This window comes from Leuresthes tenuis, unplaced genomic scaffold (genome assembly GCF_036924035.1).
Source record: "Leuresthes tenuis unplaced genomic scaffold, fLeuTen1.0.hap1 SCAF_75, whole genome shotgun sequence".
Lineage (NCBI taxonomy): Eukaryota > Metazoa > Chordata > Actinopteri > Atheriniformes > Atherinopsidae > Leuresthes > Leuresthes tenuis.
The window spans coordinates 152,700-170,459 of NW_027325429.1; the positions used below are offsets into that span (position 1 = coordinate 152,700).

General features: G+C 42.0%; 5 non-coding genes across 5 annotated transcripts; 3 read left to right on the forward strand and 2 right to left on the reverse strand.

Annotated features, from left to right (window-relative positions):
* Positions 1–720: 720 nt before the first annotated feature.
* On the forward strand, positions 721–834 carry LOC140286167 (U5 spliceosomal RNA). The gene has a single exon (XR_011911047.1). It is a non-coding gene; the product is annotated as a U5 spliceosomal RNA (small nuclear RNA).
* A 3,242-nt stretch (positions 835–4,076) lies between these two features.
* LOC140286164 (U2 spliceosomal RNA) lies at positions 4,077–4,260 on the reverse strand. The gene has a single exon (XR_011911045.1). It is a non-coding gene; the product is annotated as a U2 spliceosomal RNA (small nuclear RNA).
* Positions 4,261–4,568: 308 nt separating this feature from the next.
* On the reverse strand, positions 4,569–4,682 carry LOC140286172 (U5 spliceosomal RNA). The gene has a single exon (XR_011911052.1). It is a non-coding gene; the product is annotated as a U5 spliceosomal RNA (small nuclear RNA).
* A 12,465-nt stretch (positions 4,683–17,147) lies between these two features.
* On the forward strand, positions 17,148–17,261 carry LOC140286170 (U5 spliceosomal RNA). Its single transcript, XR_011911050.1, has one exon. It is a non-coding gene; the product is annotated as a U5 spliceosomal RNA (small nuclear RNA).
* Positions 17,262–17,569: 308 nt separating this feature from the next.
* On the forward strand, positions 17,570–17,760 carry LOC140286173 (U2 spliceosomal RNA). The gene has a single exon (XR_011911053.1). It is a non-coding gene; the product is annotated as a U2 spliceosomal RNA (small nuclear RNA).

A 17,760-nucleotide genomic window follows, 5' to 3' on the forward strand; every position in this document is an offset into this window, starting at 1 on the left:
TCAGACAACATACAAGAACATATACCCCAGCCGACATTGCTCCCTGCCTATTTTCCTACAGCTCACTATGTGTGCGCACACCTTTATTCACAAACTCTTCAACTTATACTCTTTTACCAAAGCTGCTACAGCTCGATTGGCCGAATACCCTTAGATCCTATTTCGGTGAATTTGACATCTGCCTTACATGTAACAGATTAGCGGTTTAGCAGTTTTAATTTAGTTTGAGTGAAGGAATTCATTTTATAGCAAAATCCGAAATCGTGAAGAACTCATGAAAGTAAGCTTATTCTCGGATTCCTGAAACTTTAGATTTGCTCTTTCTTTTACTGCAAAGTACAACGTTGTTTTTTTTTTGTTTAAATCTTTCTAGACATGGTAAATATGAAGGACAAAGCAGTTTTAACATAGTTTGAGTGAAGGAATTCATTTTATAGATAAAATCCCAAGAGTCTGCTGAGAAAAGAGAGTGAATGTGAAGTAGACTTTAACATGGCTCTGGGAGCGAGCCGAGTGTGGGCTAACCGGGAGAATTGCTTGAAAGAAACGCGACACCGAATGAGCGGTCAGAACAAAGCCTCAATACGGTGTTCCCGTGGTGTTTTTGTTGCTGCCTTGTCGATTGCACAGGGGCAAGCGTTTCAACCAAGCAACGCTCACCATGGGGAAGGTGGCTATGGCAACTAGCCTGATATCCTGCTCCCGCAGTGACGGATAATCGTACTCTGGTTTCTCTTCATAACATACAAGTCTTTCGCCTTTTACTAAAGACTTCCGTGGAGAGCAGCACTAATGAGTTGTTTCTATTTTTGGCAGGCTTTACCTTTGCGGGTGAAGCCCTTTCTGTCTGTGCAAAAGAAATCTTGTTACTGTGCAGAGTGACTTCTCTGAGTAGAGTCGCCTTACTTGTTGCGATTGTGCCGATGTTCGAAGCTGGAGTGCAAAGTTGTTGCTTGAATGGTGCTTGCTGGAGCATGCGGGAGTGCAAAGTTATACCATTTAAAAGGGCTGAAGAGTGCTCAGTGCAGCGGGTGGGCGACACTCTGGCCACCTTGAAAACCGAGGTTACATCCACTACCAGGGGCAGGCCAAGTTCGGCCGCAAGTGTGGTGAGCATGGGCACCTGGTTGAGGCTTGTACCAAGGTGTTATGTGGGAAGAGCAGAGAAATTGGGCAAACTTTTGGAGAGTGTCCAAATGGCAGGAAATGTAATCTCTGTGGAGAATTAAATCACCTCTTCAGAGATTGCCCGAAATCTTTTGCCAACAAATTAAAGACGGTAAAGCCACAGTCAAGCCAACAAAGAGAAGGACCAAAGGTGGCAGTTGGTGAACAAAGTGAAGAGGTTGACCCAATAAATTCAAACTTCCCGCCAAAAGCTTGGATTGGAAGTGAGGAGCAAAAAGGGGAGGGGCCTGTAGAGGCCTCACCACTCAGTGTTGAAGTCTGTGAGAATTCACAGGCAGAGGGTGGAGCTACGCTAAATGAGGAGGAAGAGCAGACAGGTGAGTCTAGTGAAGATACTCACCTCCCCGAAGGTCAACAGCCGAAGAGGACGGCATCTGAGCCTCTGATTCCCCAGTGGTATCAGAGAAGAGGGGAAGGGTTAGGTCCCTTTCAGACAGTTCTTCAGTGGAAGAACCTAGAGTCTTCCCCTCCGACTCACCAAATGAGGTCTCCTTTTTAACTTCAGCTCTGCAATCAACCCCCAGGGACTCAAAGTTAAATGCAACATTGCGTCAGAGGCCAACACCGAGAGTCCGAAAAGGAAATATAGATCACCCTACTCACTTTTCACCTAAAGAAATGAAGGAAGAGCTAGTTTCCCAAGAAATAACCTGTGTGTAATTTGTTTTGATAACTTAGAAAAACGAAAATGACATACCTACTTTCCTTTATGCTTTTAATGGTTCTCACCTTCTCAACACTAAATGTGAGAAGTGTGAAATCAAAGACAAGAGCCCAGAGTATTTTATCCTTCTTAGACTCCATAAAATCAGAGGTGTTTTTAATACAAGAATGTGGACTACCTTTTTTAAAAAACCATAGACAATGGGAAGAAATGTGGCCCCATTTATCGATATGGAGTGGCTCAAATCAAAATAAAAATGATGGTGTGGCCATTCTAATTAAAAATCCGCATGTTCTGGTGAAAGGTAGCACAGTGGTGAGAGACGGACGGGCACTTTTAGCACACTTGAATTTTATGGGGCAAGACTTTAACCTCTTAAATATTTATGGTTTCAATGGAAAAAATGAAAGGTATGACCTTTTAGAAGATATACAGCTTTACATGCTAGGGCAAAAACCTTTAGTTGTAGGAGGGGATTTTAACTGTATCTTGAGCAGGAAAGATAGAAAAAGAGCAGGGGTAGATTTTAAAGTGGATAAGACTTCGATTTTACTTCAGGGCATATGCAGGGATTTTAAGCTTACTGACTGTTTTAAAACCATGCATCCCAGAGAGGAGGGCTTCACCTGGTTTAGTCATGATGGCACCAGAGCCTCTCGCATTGATTATTTCTTTACTAGAGATTGCCCACCCACTGATGTTAGATTAACCCCTGTTTTCTTTTCAGACCACCTTATGCTCTCCTGCACCCTTTCACCCCCTTCTGGTGTGACGGTAGGAAGTGGTCTGTGGAAACTCAACGGTTCCCTGTTGGAGGATGAAATCATAGTCAGTCAGTACAGGGAATGTTATAAAGAGTGGCAGACCCTTCAAGACCTCTACGAAACACATGCACAATGGTGGGAAATGGTGAAGGAAACGACCCAGACTTTTTTTAAACAGCAAGGTAAACGTAAAAAAAGGAAAGAGAATAGATGTATGATGGGACTACATAAACGCTTACAGCGCTACTTTAAACTAAATCAGTGTGGCATAGACTTTAAAGAAGAAATCAAAGATGTCAAAAAGGAAATGTCAGTTTTAGCAGAAATAAAGAGTAAAGGAATTTTTGTAAGAAGCAGGGAGCAGGAAATTGAGGAAGGTGAAAAAGAAAGAAAGTTATAGATAAAAAGGAGTGTATTCAAAATCTAAAAAGATAAGATGGGTTTTTAACAAAATCCACACAAGAGATGACTGAAACTATACATACCTTTTATAGTAACATGTACAAAGAGAAACCAGTGCACTTGGAAACATCGGCAGAAATCTTAAAATTCGTTGACAAAACCGTAAAAGAGAATGCACACTTGACACAGAATTTTACTGCTTTAGAGTTAAAAAAATGCCTAACAGGTTTTAAGAGAAGTCGAGCTCCGGGTTTAGACGGGCTTCCTGCAGAATTCTATCTGACCTATTGGGACCTTTTATCATCAGACATTTTAGATGTTTTTAAAGATTTTGAAAAACTCGACCGACTGCCTGACAGTTTTAGAGTGGGAATAGTGACTCTACTTTATAAAAAAAATGATAAGACTGACCTAAAGAATTGGAGGCCCATCACACTTTTAAACTTTGACTGTAAACTTTTTAGCAAGGTTTTAGCGACACGGATGTCCTCTGTTTTAGAGGAGGTAATTCACCCAGATCAAGCTTGTGCCATCTCAGGGAGACAACTCACCGACAGCCTCGTACTGATTCGAGACATCATTGATTACGCTAGAGACAGAAACACCCGGCTTGTCATCTTAAATTTAGACTTTGAAAAAGCATTTGATCGGGTCTCGCATCAATATCTCTTTCAGGTGTTGCAGCCATCGAAAAGGGCCCGATTGTTCCTACTTGGTGAGCTTTGCTTGGTTGAGACGCTTGCCCCCCCCCCGCTCCTCGGCTGACCAAGTAGAAACAATCTATTCGATGGCTGCCTTGTCTTTTACTCTGTGCAAAAGACAAGGCAGCCACAAACACCACGGGAACACCGTATTGAGGCTTTGTTCTGACCACTCATTCGGTGTCGCGTTTCTTTCAAGCAATTCTCCCGGTTAGCCCACACTCGGCTTGCTCCCATAGCCGTGTTAAAGTCCACTTCGAATTCACTCTCTTTTCTCAGCAGATTAAAAGAAAGTTTCATCTTGGGCTCCCTGAAACTTCCATCCTGCACCGCTGTTTGCTTTTTCACAAGAGCAGAGGAGAGCGCACCGTTCCCAGCGGCACTGCAGTACCGGGTCGAGGCTTGGAGTGAACGGAGCAAGCTTCTTTTTCAACTCCTATTCTTAAAAATCCATTTAATATGTTGTCCTCGTATAGAGGACATATTAAACTGATAAGAACAGATACTACACTTGATCTTAGCCAAAAGGCCGAGAAGCGATAACTGTCCACTGTTTCAGGTCCGAGGGCCCTTGCTGGCACAATGCGCACTTGTAGCAGTGTTCTTTTTATGGCCATAGGTGGCCAGAGTGTCACGTTGCACCTCCGCCCACCCGCTGCACTGAGCACTCTTCAGCCCTTTTAAATGGTATAACTTTGCACTCCCGCATGCTCCAGCAAGCACCATTCAAGCAACAACTTTGCACTCCAGCTTCGAACATCGGCACAGTCGCAACAAGTAAGGCGACTCTACTCAGAGAAGTCACTCTGCAAAGTAGCAAGATTTCTTTTGCACAGACAGAAAGGGCTTCACCCGCAAAGGTAAAGCCTGCCAATAATAGAAACAACTCATTAGTGCTGCTCTCCACGGAAGTCTTTAGTAAAAGGCGAAAGACTTGTATGTTATGAAGAGAAACCAGAGTACGATTATCCGTCACTGCGGGAGCAGGGCATCAGGCTAGTTGGTATAGCCACCTTCCCCATGGTGAGCTTTGCTTGGTTGAGACGCTTGCCCCCCCCCCCCTTGCTCCTCGGCTGACCAAGTAGGAACAATCGGGCCCTATTCGATGGCTGCCTTGTCTTTTACTCTATGCAAAAGACAAGGCAGCAACAAAAACACCACGGGAATCCCGTATTGAGGCTTTGTTCTGACCGCTCATTCGGTGTCGCGTTTCTTTCAAGCAATTCTCCCGGTTAGCCGACACTCGGCTCGCTCCCATAGCCGTGTTAAAGTCTACTTCGCATTCACTCTCTTTTCTCTGCAGACTCTTGGGATTTTATCTATAAAATGAATTCCTTCACTCAAACTATGTTAAAACTGCTTTGTCGTTCATATTTACCATGTCTAGAAAGATTTAAACAAAAAAAACAACGTTGTACTTTGCAGTAAAAGAAAGAGCAAATCTAAAGTTTCAGGAATCCGAGAATAAGCTTACTTTCATGAGTGCTTCACGATTTCGGATTTTGCTATAAAATGAATTCCTTCACTCAAACTAAATTAAAACTGCTAAACCGCTAATCTGTTACATGTAAGGCAGATGTCAAATTCACCGAAATAGGATCTAAGGGTATTCGGCCAATCGAGCTGTAGCAGCTTCGGTAAAAGAGTATAAGTTGAAGAGTTTGTGAATAAAGGTGTGCGCACACATAGTGAGCTGTAGCAAAATAGGCAGGGAGCAATGCCGGCTGGGGTATATGTTCTTGTATGTTGTCTGACTGTTTGATTTGAATGTGTTGTGTAAGTGTCCTGTTGAATGTTTGGGCTTTGACACTTCACTGTGGTTGTTAACTGTGTGGTGTGTCCTGAAATGTTATATGTTTGGGCTGTGTGACATGCTTAATGCTTGTCAGTAGCTACCCACTTATTCATATATAGCAACTGACAACATAAGAAGTCTGGACATACTTTGATAGTAGTTGTAGAAGTATCCTTATTGATAATAGATAAACTAATTCATAGTGATAGAACAGTAGATGAACAGGTGCCTGCACGTCTCACGAAAATAAAATGGGTGTATGATTGCTGACGGCAGAGCAATACTGCCAAACTTATGAGTTCTTGTGGCAAACTTGATTCAGTGTCTTGACGTGTATACGCTGTTTCGCTGACTTGATTGTCACAAGAAACAAAGTGTGTTTGATAAGATCCGGCCATTTTATTACGGGAGGATCAGTATGTATGGATTCTGATGTGACTGATAAACCCATTCGTATCTTAAGCATAATCTAATACGTGAGACAACGCCCTGGCACACAATCAAAAAAAAAAGAGAGAGCGGTTTTGTGTCCCCACAGTCCATAATGTAGAAAAGAGAGAAAAAAGCCTTTCTGATTTGGTGTGTGTGCTCATAGTGCAGAGTGTAGAGAAAAGAGAGAAAAGAAAGACGTTTTGGTGTCACGGGTGTTGTGACTTACACACACACATTTCTGAATTGAGAAAAGAAATTATTTTAGAGGAAGCAGTAGAGTTTAGATCCCACATTTGTTGATAGGCATTCATTTATTTCTTCACTTCTGATGAAGTTTCAACAATAAACAACAAACTTTGTATTATGAGAAAGAACCAGAGTCATTCTTCAGGAATCCGAAAATAAGCACGAATTCGGATTCTCCTATAAAACGAATTAATTAACTCAAACCAAGTTAAGACTGCTTTGTCCTTCATATTTATTCATGTCTAATCAAGTTTCAACGATAAACAACGTTGTACTTTGTAGAATGAGAAAGAACTTCTTCAGCAATAAGCATCTCTCGACATATGACGAAATACAGATTTTGCTATAAAATTAATTTCTTCTATCAGCGTGACTTAAAACTGTTTGTCCTCCTTATTTATCCACTTCAAATCAAGTTTCAACAATTAAAAAAATTGTAGTTTGAGAAAGAACAACTTAATCTTCAGCAATCAGTATAAAAAGAGGGTAACAAAAGGTGCAAATGCCAACCATACATCACTAAAAGGTGGAGCGGAAGTATTCAGCTGCAAGTAGGTGTGAATGTTCGACCATAATTTGTAAAAAGTGGGTAAGAAAAGGTTCGAATGCCCGACTAAATATTAACAAAAGCGGGAGGAGAGGTCTTCGGATGAGAGTGGGTGAGAATTTCCTACCATACAAGTATGGTGGAGAGGAAGCTGTGATTGGCCGACAATAGTAAAAAGCAGGTGAGAAAAGGTGCGAATGTCAAAACATACATGATCAAAACAGGGAGCGGAGGTGTTTGGCTGCGACAAGGTGTGAATGTCCACCCATAATTAATGAAAAACGGGTAAGAAAAGGTGCGAATGCCCAACCATACATCATCAAAAGCAGGAGTGGATGTGTTCAGCTACAAGAAGGTTTGAATGTCCGACCATAGTTTATAAAAAGCGGGTAAGAACAGGTTTGTATGCCCGACTGTACACAATCAAAAGAGGGAGCGGAGTTGTTCAGCTACAAGAAGGTGTGAAAGTCCGACCATGGTTTGTAAAAAGCGGGTAAGAATAGGTTCGTATGCCCGAATATACACCATCAAATGCGGGAGCGGAGGTGTTCGGCTGTGAGTAGGTGTGAATCTCCAACCATAATTGCTGAAAAATGTGTTAGAAAAGGTAAGAATGCCGGTCCATACATCATCAAAAAAGGGAGAGGTGGTGTTCGGCTGCAAGTAGGTGTGAATGTCCAGCCATAATTACTCACAAATGGGTAAGAAAAGGTAGTATTGCCAGACCATACATGATCAAAACAGGGAGCGGAGGTGGTTAAGCTGCAAGAAGGTGTTAATGTCCGACTAAAGTTTGTAAAAAGCGGGTAAGAAAAGGTGCGAATGCCCGACAATGTATGATCAAAAGAGGGAGCGGAGGTTTTCGGCTGAAAGAAGGTCTGAATGTCCAACCATAATTTGTAAAAACCGGGGAAGAAAAGGCTCGAACGCCCGACTATACACCATCAAAAGCTGGAGCGGAGGTGTTCAGCTGCAAGAAGGTCTGAATGTCCATCAATAATTGCTAGAAAACATGAAAGAGAATTTTCGAATATCAAACCGCACATGATAATAAGCGGGAGAGGAGGTGTTCAGCTGCAAGAAGGTGTGAATATCCACCCATAATTACTGAAAAATGGGTAAGAAAAGGTGCGAATGCCCAACCATACATCATCAAAAGCAGGAGTGGATGTGTTCGGCTACAAGAAGGTTTGAATGTCCGACCATAGTTTATAAAAAAGCGGGTAAGAAAAGGTTTGTATGCCCGACTGTACACAATCAAAAGAGGGAGCGGAGTTGTTCAGCTAAGAGAAGGTGTGAAAGTCCGACCTTGGTTTGTAAAAAGCGGGTAAGAAAAGGTTCGTATGCCCAAATATACACCATCAAATGCGGTAGCGGAGTTGTTCGGCTGTGAGTAGGTGTGAATCTCCAACCATAATTGCTGAAAAATGTGTTAGAAAAGGTAAAAATGCCGGTCCATACATCATCAAAATCGGGAGAGGTGGTGTTCAGCTGCAAGAAGGTCTAAATGTCCATCAATAATTGCTAGAAAACATGAAAGAAAATTTTCGAAAATCAAACCACACATGATCATAAGTGGGAGAGGAGGTGTTCAGCTGCAAGAAGGTGTGAATGTCCACCCATAATACCTGAAAAATGGGTAAAAAAAAGGTGCGAATGCCCAACCATACATCATCAAAAGCAGGAGTGCATGTGTTCGGCTACAAGAAGGTGTGAACATCCGACCAAAGTTTGTAAAAAGCAGTTAAGAAAAGGTTCGAATATCCAACCATACATAATCAAAAGCGGGAGCAGAGCTGTTCGACTGCAAGTAGGTGTGAATGTCAGATCATAATTTGCAAAAAGCTGATGAGAAAGGGTGAGAATGCCCGACTATACACCATCAAATGCGGTAGCGGAGTTGTTCGGCTGTGAGTAGGTGTGAATCTCCAACCATAATTGCTGAAAAATGTGTTAGAAAAGGTAAAAATTCCGGTCCATACATCATCAAAATCGGGAGAGGTGGTGTTCAGCTGCAAGAAGGTCTAAATGTCCATCAATAATTGCTAGAAAACATGAAAGAAAATTTTCGAAAATCAAACCACACATGATCATAAGTGGGAGAGGAGGTGTTCAGCTGCAAGAAGGTGTGAATGTCCACCCATAATACCTGAAAAATGGGTAAAAAAAAGGTGCGAATGCCCAACCATACATCATCAAAAGCAGGAGTGCATGTGTTCGGCTACAAGAAGGTGTGAACGTCCAACCAAAGTTTGTAAAAAGCAGTTAAGAAAAGGTTCGAATATCCAACCATACATAATCAAAAGCGGGAGCAGAGCTGTTCGACTGCAAGTAGGTGTGAATGTCAGATCATAATTTGCAAAAAGCTGATGAGAAAGGGTGAGAATGCCCGACTATACACCATCAAATGCGGGAGCGGAGTTGTTCGGCTGTGAGTAGGTGTGAATCTCCAACCATAATTGCTGAAAAATGTGTTAGAAAAGGTAAGAATGCCGGTCCATACATCATCAAAAGCGAGAGAGGTTGTGTTCGGCTGCAAGTAGGTGTGAATGTCCAGCCATAATTACTCACAAACGGGTAAGAAAAGGTAGTATTGCCAGACCATATATGATCAAAACAGGGAGCGGAGGTGGTTCAGCTGCAAGAAGGTTTGAATGTCCGACTAAAGTTCAAATATATTAACAAAAGCGGGAGGAGAGGTCTTCGGATGAGAGTGGTTGAAAATTTCCAACCATAATGTATAAAATGCGGTGAAAAAAAGGTGTGATAGAACACTAAAAGGTGGAGCGGAAGTGTTCGGCTGCAAGAAGGTGTGAATGTCCACCCATAATACCTGAAAAATGGGTAAAAAAAAGGTGCGAATGCCCAACCATACATCATCAAAAGCAGGAGTGCATGTGTTCGGCTACAAGAAGGTGTGAACGTCCGACCAAAGTTTGTAAAAAGCAGTTAAGAAAAGGTTCGAATATCCAACCATACATAATCAAAAGCGGGAGCAGAGCTGTTCGACTGCAAGTAGGTGTGAATGTCAGATCATAATTTGCAAAAAGCTGATGAGAAAGGGTGAGAATGCCCGACTATACACCATCAAATGCGGTAGCGGAGTTGTTCGGCTGTGAGTAGGTGTGAATCTCCAACCATAATTGCTGAAAAATGTGTTAGAAAAGGTAAAAATTCCGGTCCATACATCATCAAAATCGGGAGAGGTGGTGTTCAGCTGCAAGAAGGTCTAAATGTCCATCAATAATTGCTAGAAAACATGAAAGAAAATTTTCGAAAATCAAACCACACATGATCATAAGTGGGAGAGGAGGTGTTCAGCTGCAAGAAGGTGTGAATGTCCACCCATAATACCTGAAAAATGGGTAAAAAAAAGGTGCGAATGCCCAACCATACATCATCAAAAGCAGGAGTGCATGTGTTCGGCTACAAGAAGGTGTGAACGTCCAACCAAAGTTTGTAAAAAGCAGTTAAGAAAAGGTTCGAATATCCAACCATACATAATCAAAAGCGGGAGCAGAGCTGTTCGACTGCAAGTAGGTGTGAATGTCAGATCATAATTTGCAAAAAGCTGATGAGAAAGGGTGAGAATGCCCGACTATACACCATCAAATGCGGGAGCGGAGTTGTTCGGCTGTGAGTAGGTGTGAATCTCCGACCATAATTGCTGAAAAATGTGTTAGAAAAGGTAAGAATGCCGGTCCATACATCATCAAAAGCGAGAGAGGTTGTGTTCGGCTGCAAGTAGGTGTGAATGTCCAGCCATAATTACTCACAAACGGGTAAGAAAAGGTAGTATTGCCAGACCATATATGATCAAAACAGGGAGCGGAGGTGGTTCAGCTGCAAGAAGGTTTGAATGTCCGACTAAAGTTCAAATATATTAACAAAAGCGGGAGGAGAGGTCTTCGGATGAGAGTGGTTGAAAATTTCCAACCATAATGTATAAAATGCGGTGAAAAAAAGGTGTGATAGAACACTAAAAGGTGGAGCGGAAGTGTTCGGCTGCAAGAAGGTGTGAATGTCCAACTATATTTGGTGAAAAGCAGGTGAAGCAAGGTCTGAATGCCCAACCTTACATCATCAAAAGCGAGATCAGAGGTGTTTGGCTGCAAGAAGGCCATAGTTTGCCAAAAGCGGGTAAGGTGCGAATGACCGACTAAATATCAACAAAAGTGGGGGCGGAGGTCTTCGGATGCAAGTGGGTGTGAATATCCCACCATACAAGTATGGTGGAGAGGAAGCTGTGAATGGCCGACCATAGTAAAAGGCGGGTGAGAGAAGGTGCGAATGTCAAACCATACATAATCAAAACAGGGAGCGGAGGTGTTCTGCTGTAAGAAGGTGTGAATGTCCAACCATAGTTGGTAAAAAGCGTGTAAGAAAAGGTTAAAATACCCGATTGTACACAATCAATAGCGGGAGCAGAGTTGTTCCGCTACTAAAAGGTGTGAAAGTCCGACCATGGTTTGTAAATAGCAGTTAAGAAAAGGTTTGAATATCCAACCAAACATAATCAAAAGCGGGAGCAGAGCTGTTCGACTGCAAGTAGGTGTGAATGTCCAGCCATAATTACTCACAAACGGGGGAAGAAAAGGTAGTATTGCCAGACCATACATAATCAAAACAGGGAGCGGAGGTTCAGCTGCAAGGTGTGAATGTCTGACTATAGTTTGTAAAAAGCGGGTAAGACAAGGTGCGAATGCCCAACAATGTATGATCAAAAGAGAGAGCGGAGGTGTTCGGCTGCAAGGTCTGAATGTCCAACCATAATTTGTAAAAACCGGGTAAGAAAAGGCTCGAAAGCCCGACTATACATCATCAAAAGCGGGAGCGGAGGTGTTCAGCTGCAAGAAGGTGTGAATGTTCGACTAAAGTTTGTAAAAAGCTGGTAAGACAAGGAGCGATGTCCCGACATTGTATGATCAAAAGCGGGAGCGGAGGTGTCCAGCTGTGAGTAGGTGTGAATGTCCGACCATAATTGCTGAAAAATGTGTTAGAAAAGGTAAGAATACTGGACCATACATCATCAAAAGCGGGAGAGGTGGTGTTCGGCTGCAAGAAGGTGTGAAAGTCCGACAACGGTTTGTAAAAAGCGGGTAAAAAAAGATTCGAATGTCCGAATATACATCATCAAAAGCGGAAACGGAGGTGTTCGGATGCAAGAAGGTGTGAACGTCCGACCAAAGTTTGTAAAAAGCATTGAAAAGCGAGAAAAAGCATTTCGTGAGTTCTGCATGATTTGGGATTTTGCTTATAAAATGCATTACTTCACTCAAACTATGTTAAAACTGATTTGTCCTTCATATTTACCATGTCTAGAAATATTTAAACAAAAAAACAACGTTGTACTTTGCAGTAAAAGAAAGAGCAAATCTAAAGTTTCAGGAATCCGAGTATAAGCCTGCTTTCATGAGTTCTGCACGATTTCGGATTTTGCTATAAAATGAATTGCTTTGCTCAAACCAAGTTAAAACTGCTTTGTCCTTCCATATTCATCAATGTCTAGATCGACTTCAACAAAGAAAAACATTGGACTTTGCAGTAGAAGAAGTTGAAATCCATCTACACATTGATAAATATGAAGGACAAAGCAGTTCCCACTTGCCCATAAGAAAATAAGCTTATTCTCGGATTCCCGATCCTTCAGTGTTGCTCTTTCTTCTACTGCAAAATACAATGTTGTTCTTTGTTGAAGTCGATCTAGACATTGATAAATCTGAAGGAAAAAGCAGTTTTAACTACTTGGTTTGAGTGAATGAATTCATTTTATACATAAAATCCGAAATCGTGCAGAACTCATGAAAATAAGCTTATTCTCGGATTCCTAAAACTTTTGATTGGCTCTTTCTTTTACTGCAAAGTACAACGTTATTTTTTTGTTTAAATCTATCGAGACATTGATAAATATGAAGGTAAAAGCCGTTTTAACATAGTTTGAGTGAAGGAATTGATTTTATAGATAAAATCCCAAATCATGCAGAACTCCTCAAAAGGGGCGTATGGCTTAATCACAAGTGTGGTTCTTTCTCATTCAGGGTAGTATGAGGAAGTTTATGCTTGAAATATATGTAGAAATGGGTACATATGAAGGACAAAGCAGTGTTAACTTAGTTTGAGTGAAGGAATTCATTTTATACATAAAATCCCAAATAATGCAGAACGTGTGAAAAGAAGCTTATTCTCGGATTCCTGATCCTTCAGTTTTGCTCTTTCTTCTACTGCAAAATACAATGTTGTTCTTTGTTGAAGTCGATCTAGACATTGATAAATATGAAGGAAAAAGCAGTTTTAACTTGGTTTGAGTGAATGAATTCATTTTATACATAAAATCCGAAATCGTGCAGAACTCATGAAAATAAGCTTATTCTCGGATTCCTAAAACTTTTGATTTGCTCTTTCTTTTATTGCAAAGTACAACGTTGTTTTTTTGTTTAAATCTATCGAGACATTGATATATATGAAGGTAAAAGCCGTTTTAACATAGTTTGAGTGAAGGAATTAATTTTATAGATAAAATCCCAAATCATGCAGAACTCCTCAAAAGGGAGGTATGGCTTAATCACAAGTGTGGCTCTTTCTCATTCAGGGTAATATGAGGAAGTTTATGCTTGAAATATATGTAGAAATGGGTACATATGAAGGACAAAGCAGTGTTAACCTAGTTTGCGTGAAGAAATTCATTTTATACATAAAATCCGAAATCGTGCAGAACTCATGAAAATAAGCTTATTCTCGGATTCCTAAAACTTTTGATTTGCACTTTCTTTTACTGCAAAGTACAACGTTGTTTTTTGTTAAAATCTATCTAGATATTGATAAATACCAGCCGAAACTCTGCTGCCGCTTTTGATAATTTATGGTTGGGCAATCTTACCTTTTCTTACCCGCTTTTTACAAATTATGATCTTACATTCACACCTACTTGCAGTCGAACACCTTCTCATCCACTTATGATCATGTGCGGTTGGGCTTTCGCACCTTTTCTTACCCATTTTTCAGTAATTATGGGTGGACATTCAGACCTTCTTGCAGCCGAAAACCTCCGCTCCTCTTTTGATCATACATTGTCGGGCATTCACACCTTGTCTTACCCGCTTTTTACAAACTATAGTCAGACATTCACTCCTTGCAGCTGAACCTCCGCTCCCTGTTTTGATCATATATGGTCTGGCATTCGAGCCTTTTCTTACCCACCTATTACTTACTATGGTTGGACATTCAGACCGTCTTGCAGCCGAACACCTCCGCTTCCGCTTTTGATGGTGTATAGTCGGGCATTCGAGCCTTTTCTTACCCACCTATTACTTACTATGGTTGGACATTCAAACCTTCTTGTAGCCGAACACATCCGCTCCTGCTTTTGATGATGTATGATTTGGCATTCGCACCTTTTCTTACCCATTTTTCAGTAATTATTAGTCGGACATTCAGACCTTCTTGCACCTGAACACCTCTGCTCCCGCTTTTGATGGTGTATAGTCGGGCTTTCGAGCCTTTTCTTCCCCGATTTTTACAAATTATGGTTGGACATTCAGACCTTGCAGCCGAAAACCTCCGCTCCCTCTTTTGATCATACATTGTCGGGCATTCGCCCCTTGTCTGACACGGTTTTTACAAACTTTAGTCAGACATTCACACCTTGCAGCTGAACCACCTCCATTCCCTGTTTTGATCATGTGTGGTCTGGAAATACTACCTTTTCTTCCCCCTTTCTTGAGTAATTATGGCTGGACATTCACACCTACTTGCAGCCGAAAAACCACCTCTCCCGCTTTTGATGATGTATTGTCCGGCATTTTAGTCTTTTCTATCACATTTTTCAGCAATTATGATCTGACATTCACACCTACTTGCAGTCGAACAGCTCTGCTCCCGCATTTGATTATGTTCGGTTGGATATTCAAACCTTTTCTTAACTGCTTTTTACAAACTTTGGTCGGACGTTCACACCTTCTTACAGCCGAACACCCCCACTTCCGCTTTTGATGGTATATATTCGGGTATTCGAACCTTCTCTTACCCGCTTTTTACAAACCATGGTTAGACTTTCATACCTTCTTGTAGCTGAACAACTCCACTCCTGCTTTTGATGATTTATGGTTGGACATTCGCATCTTTTCCTACCCATTTTTCAGTAATTATGGGTGGATATTCACATCTTCTTGCAGCTGAACACCTCCTCTCCCGCTAATGATCATGTAAGGTTTGATATTCGAAAATTTTCTTTCATGTTTTAAAGCAATTATTAATGGACATTCACACCTACTTGAAGCCGAACACCACCTCTCCCGCTTTTTGATGATGTATGGACCGGCATTCTTACCTTTTCTAACACATTTTCAGCAATTATGGTTGGAGAATCACACCTACTCACAGCCGAACAACTCCGCTACCGCATTTGATGGTGTATAGTTGGGATTTCTCACCCTTTCTCATCAGCTTTTTGCAAATTATTCTCTGACATTCACACCTACTTGCAGTCGAACAGCTCTGCTCCCGCTTTTGATTATGTTTGGTTAGATATTCGAACCTTTTCTTAACTGCTTTTTTACAAACTTTGGTCGGACGTTCACACCTTCTTGCAGCCGAACACCTACACTTCCGGTTTTGATAGTGTATATTCGGGCATACGAACCTTTTCTTACCCGCTTTTTACAAACCATGGTCGGACTTTCACACCTTCTCTTAGCTGAACAACTCCGCTCCCTCTTTTGATTGTGTACAGTCGGGTATTTTAACCTTTTCTTACCCGCTTTTTACCAACTATGATCGGACATTCACACCGTCTTACAGCGGAACACCTCCGCTCCCTCTTTTGATGGTGTATGTTCGGGCATTCGAACCTTTTCTTACCCGCTTTTTACAAACCAGGGTCGGACTTTCACACCTTTTAGTAGCCGAACAACTCCGCTCCTGCTATTGATTGTGTACAGTCGGGTATTTTAACCTTTTCTTACCCGCTTTTTACCAACTATGGTCGGACATTCACACCGTCTTACAGCGGAACACCTCCTCTACCGCTTATGATCATGTACGGTTTGATATTCGAAAATTTACTTTCTTGTTTTAAAGCAATTATTGATGGACATTCAAACCTTCTTTTTGATGGTGTATAGTCGGGCTTTCGAGCCTTTTCTTCCCGGTTTTTACAAACCATGGTCGGACTTTCACACCTTCTTGTAGCCGAACAACTCCGCTCCCGCTATTGATTGTGTAGAGTCGGGTATTTTAACCTTTTCTTACCCGCTTTTTACCAACTATGGTCGGACATTCACACCGTCTTACAGCGGAAAACCTCTGCTCCCGCTTTTGATGGTGTATAGTCGGGCATTCGAACCTTTTCTTACCCGCTTTTTACAAACTATGGTGGGACATTCAAACCTTCTTGTATCCGAAAACCTCCGCTCTCTCTTTTGATCATACATTGTCGGACATTCGCACCTTTTCTTACCCGCTTTTTACAAACTATGGTGGGACATTCAAACCTTCTTGTATCCGAAAACCTCCGCTCTCTCTTTTGATCATACATTGTCGGACATTCGCACCTTTTCTTACCCGCTTTTTACAAACCATGGTCGGACTTTCACACCTTCTTGTAGCCGAAAACCTCCGCTCTCTCTTTTGATCATACATTGTCGGACATTCGCACCTTTTTTTACCCGCTTTTTACAAACCATGGTCGGACTTTCACACCTTCTTGTAGCCGAACACATCCGCTCCCGCTATTGATTGTGTACAGTCGGGTATTTTAACCTTTTCTTACCCGCTTTTTACCAACTATGGTCGGACATTCACACCTTCGTACAGCGGAACACCTCCGCTCCCTCTTTTGATGGTGTATGTTCGGGTATTCAAACCTTTTCTTAATCCGAAATCGTGAAGAACTCATGAAAGTAAGCTTATTCTCGGATTCCTGAAACTTTAGATTTGCTCTTTCTTTTACTGCAAAGTACAACGTTGTTTTTTATGTTTAAATCTTTCTAGACATGGTAAATATGAACGACAAAGCAGTTTTCACATAGTTTGAGTGAAGGAATTCATTTTATAGATTAAAATCCCAAGAGTCTGCTGAGAAAAGAGAGTGAATGCGAAGTAGACTTTAACACGGCTCTGGGAGCGAGCCGAGTGCGGGCTAACCGGGAGAATTGCTTGAAAGAAACGCGACACTGAATGAGCGGTCAGAACAAAGCGTCAATACAGTTTTCCCGTGGTGTTTTTGTTGCTGCCTTGTCTTTTGCACAGAGTAAAAGACAAGGCAGCCATCGAATAGGGCCCGATTGTTCCTACTTGGTCAGCCGAGGAGCAAGGGGGGGGGGAGCAAGCGTCTCAACCAAGCAAAGCTCACCATGGGGAAGGTGGCTATGCCAACTAGCCTGATGCCCTGCTCCCGCAGTGACGGATAATCGTACTCTGGTTTCTCTTCATAACGTACAAGTCTTTCGCCTTTTACTAAAGACTTCTGTGGAGAGCAGCACTAATGAGTTGTTTCTATTTTTGGCAGGCTTTACCTTTGCGGGTGAAGCCCTTTCTGTCTGTGCAAAAGAAATCTTCTTACTGTGCAGAGTGACTTCTCTGAGTAGAGTCGCCTTACTTGTTGCGACTGTGCCGATGTTCGAAGCTGGAGTGCAAAGTTGTTGCTTGAATGGTGCTTGCTGGAGCGTGCGGGGGTGCAAAGTTATACCATTTAAAAGGGCTGAAGAGTGCTCAGTGCAGCAGGTGGGCGGAGGTGCATAGTGACACTCTGGCCACCTATGGCCATAAAAAGAACACCGCTACAAGTGCGCATTGTGCCAGGAAGGGCCCTCGGACGTGAACCAGTGGACAGTTGTCGCTTCTCGGCCTTTTGGCTAAGATCAAGTGTAGTATCTGTTCTTATCAGTTTAATATCTGATATGTCCTCTATACGAGGACTACATATTAAATGGATTTTTAAGAATAGGAGTTGAAAAAGAAGCTTGCTCCGTTCACTCCAAGCCTCGACCCGGTACTGCAGTGCCGCTGGGAACGGTGCGCTCTCC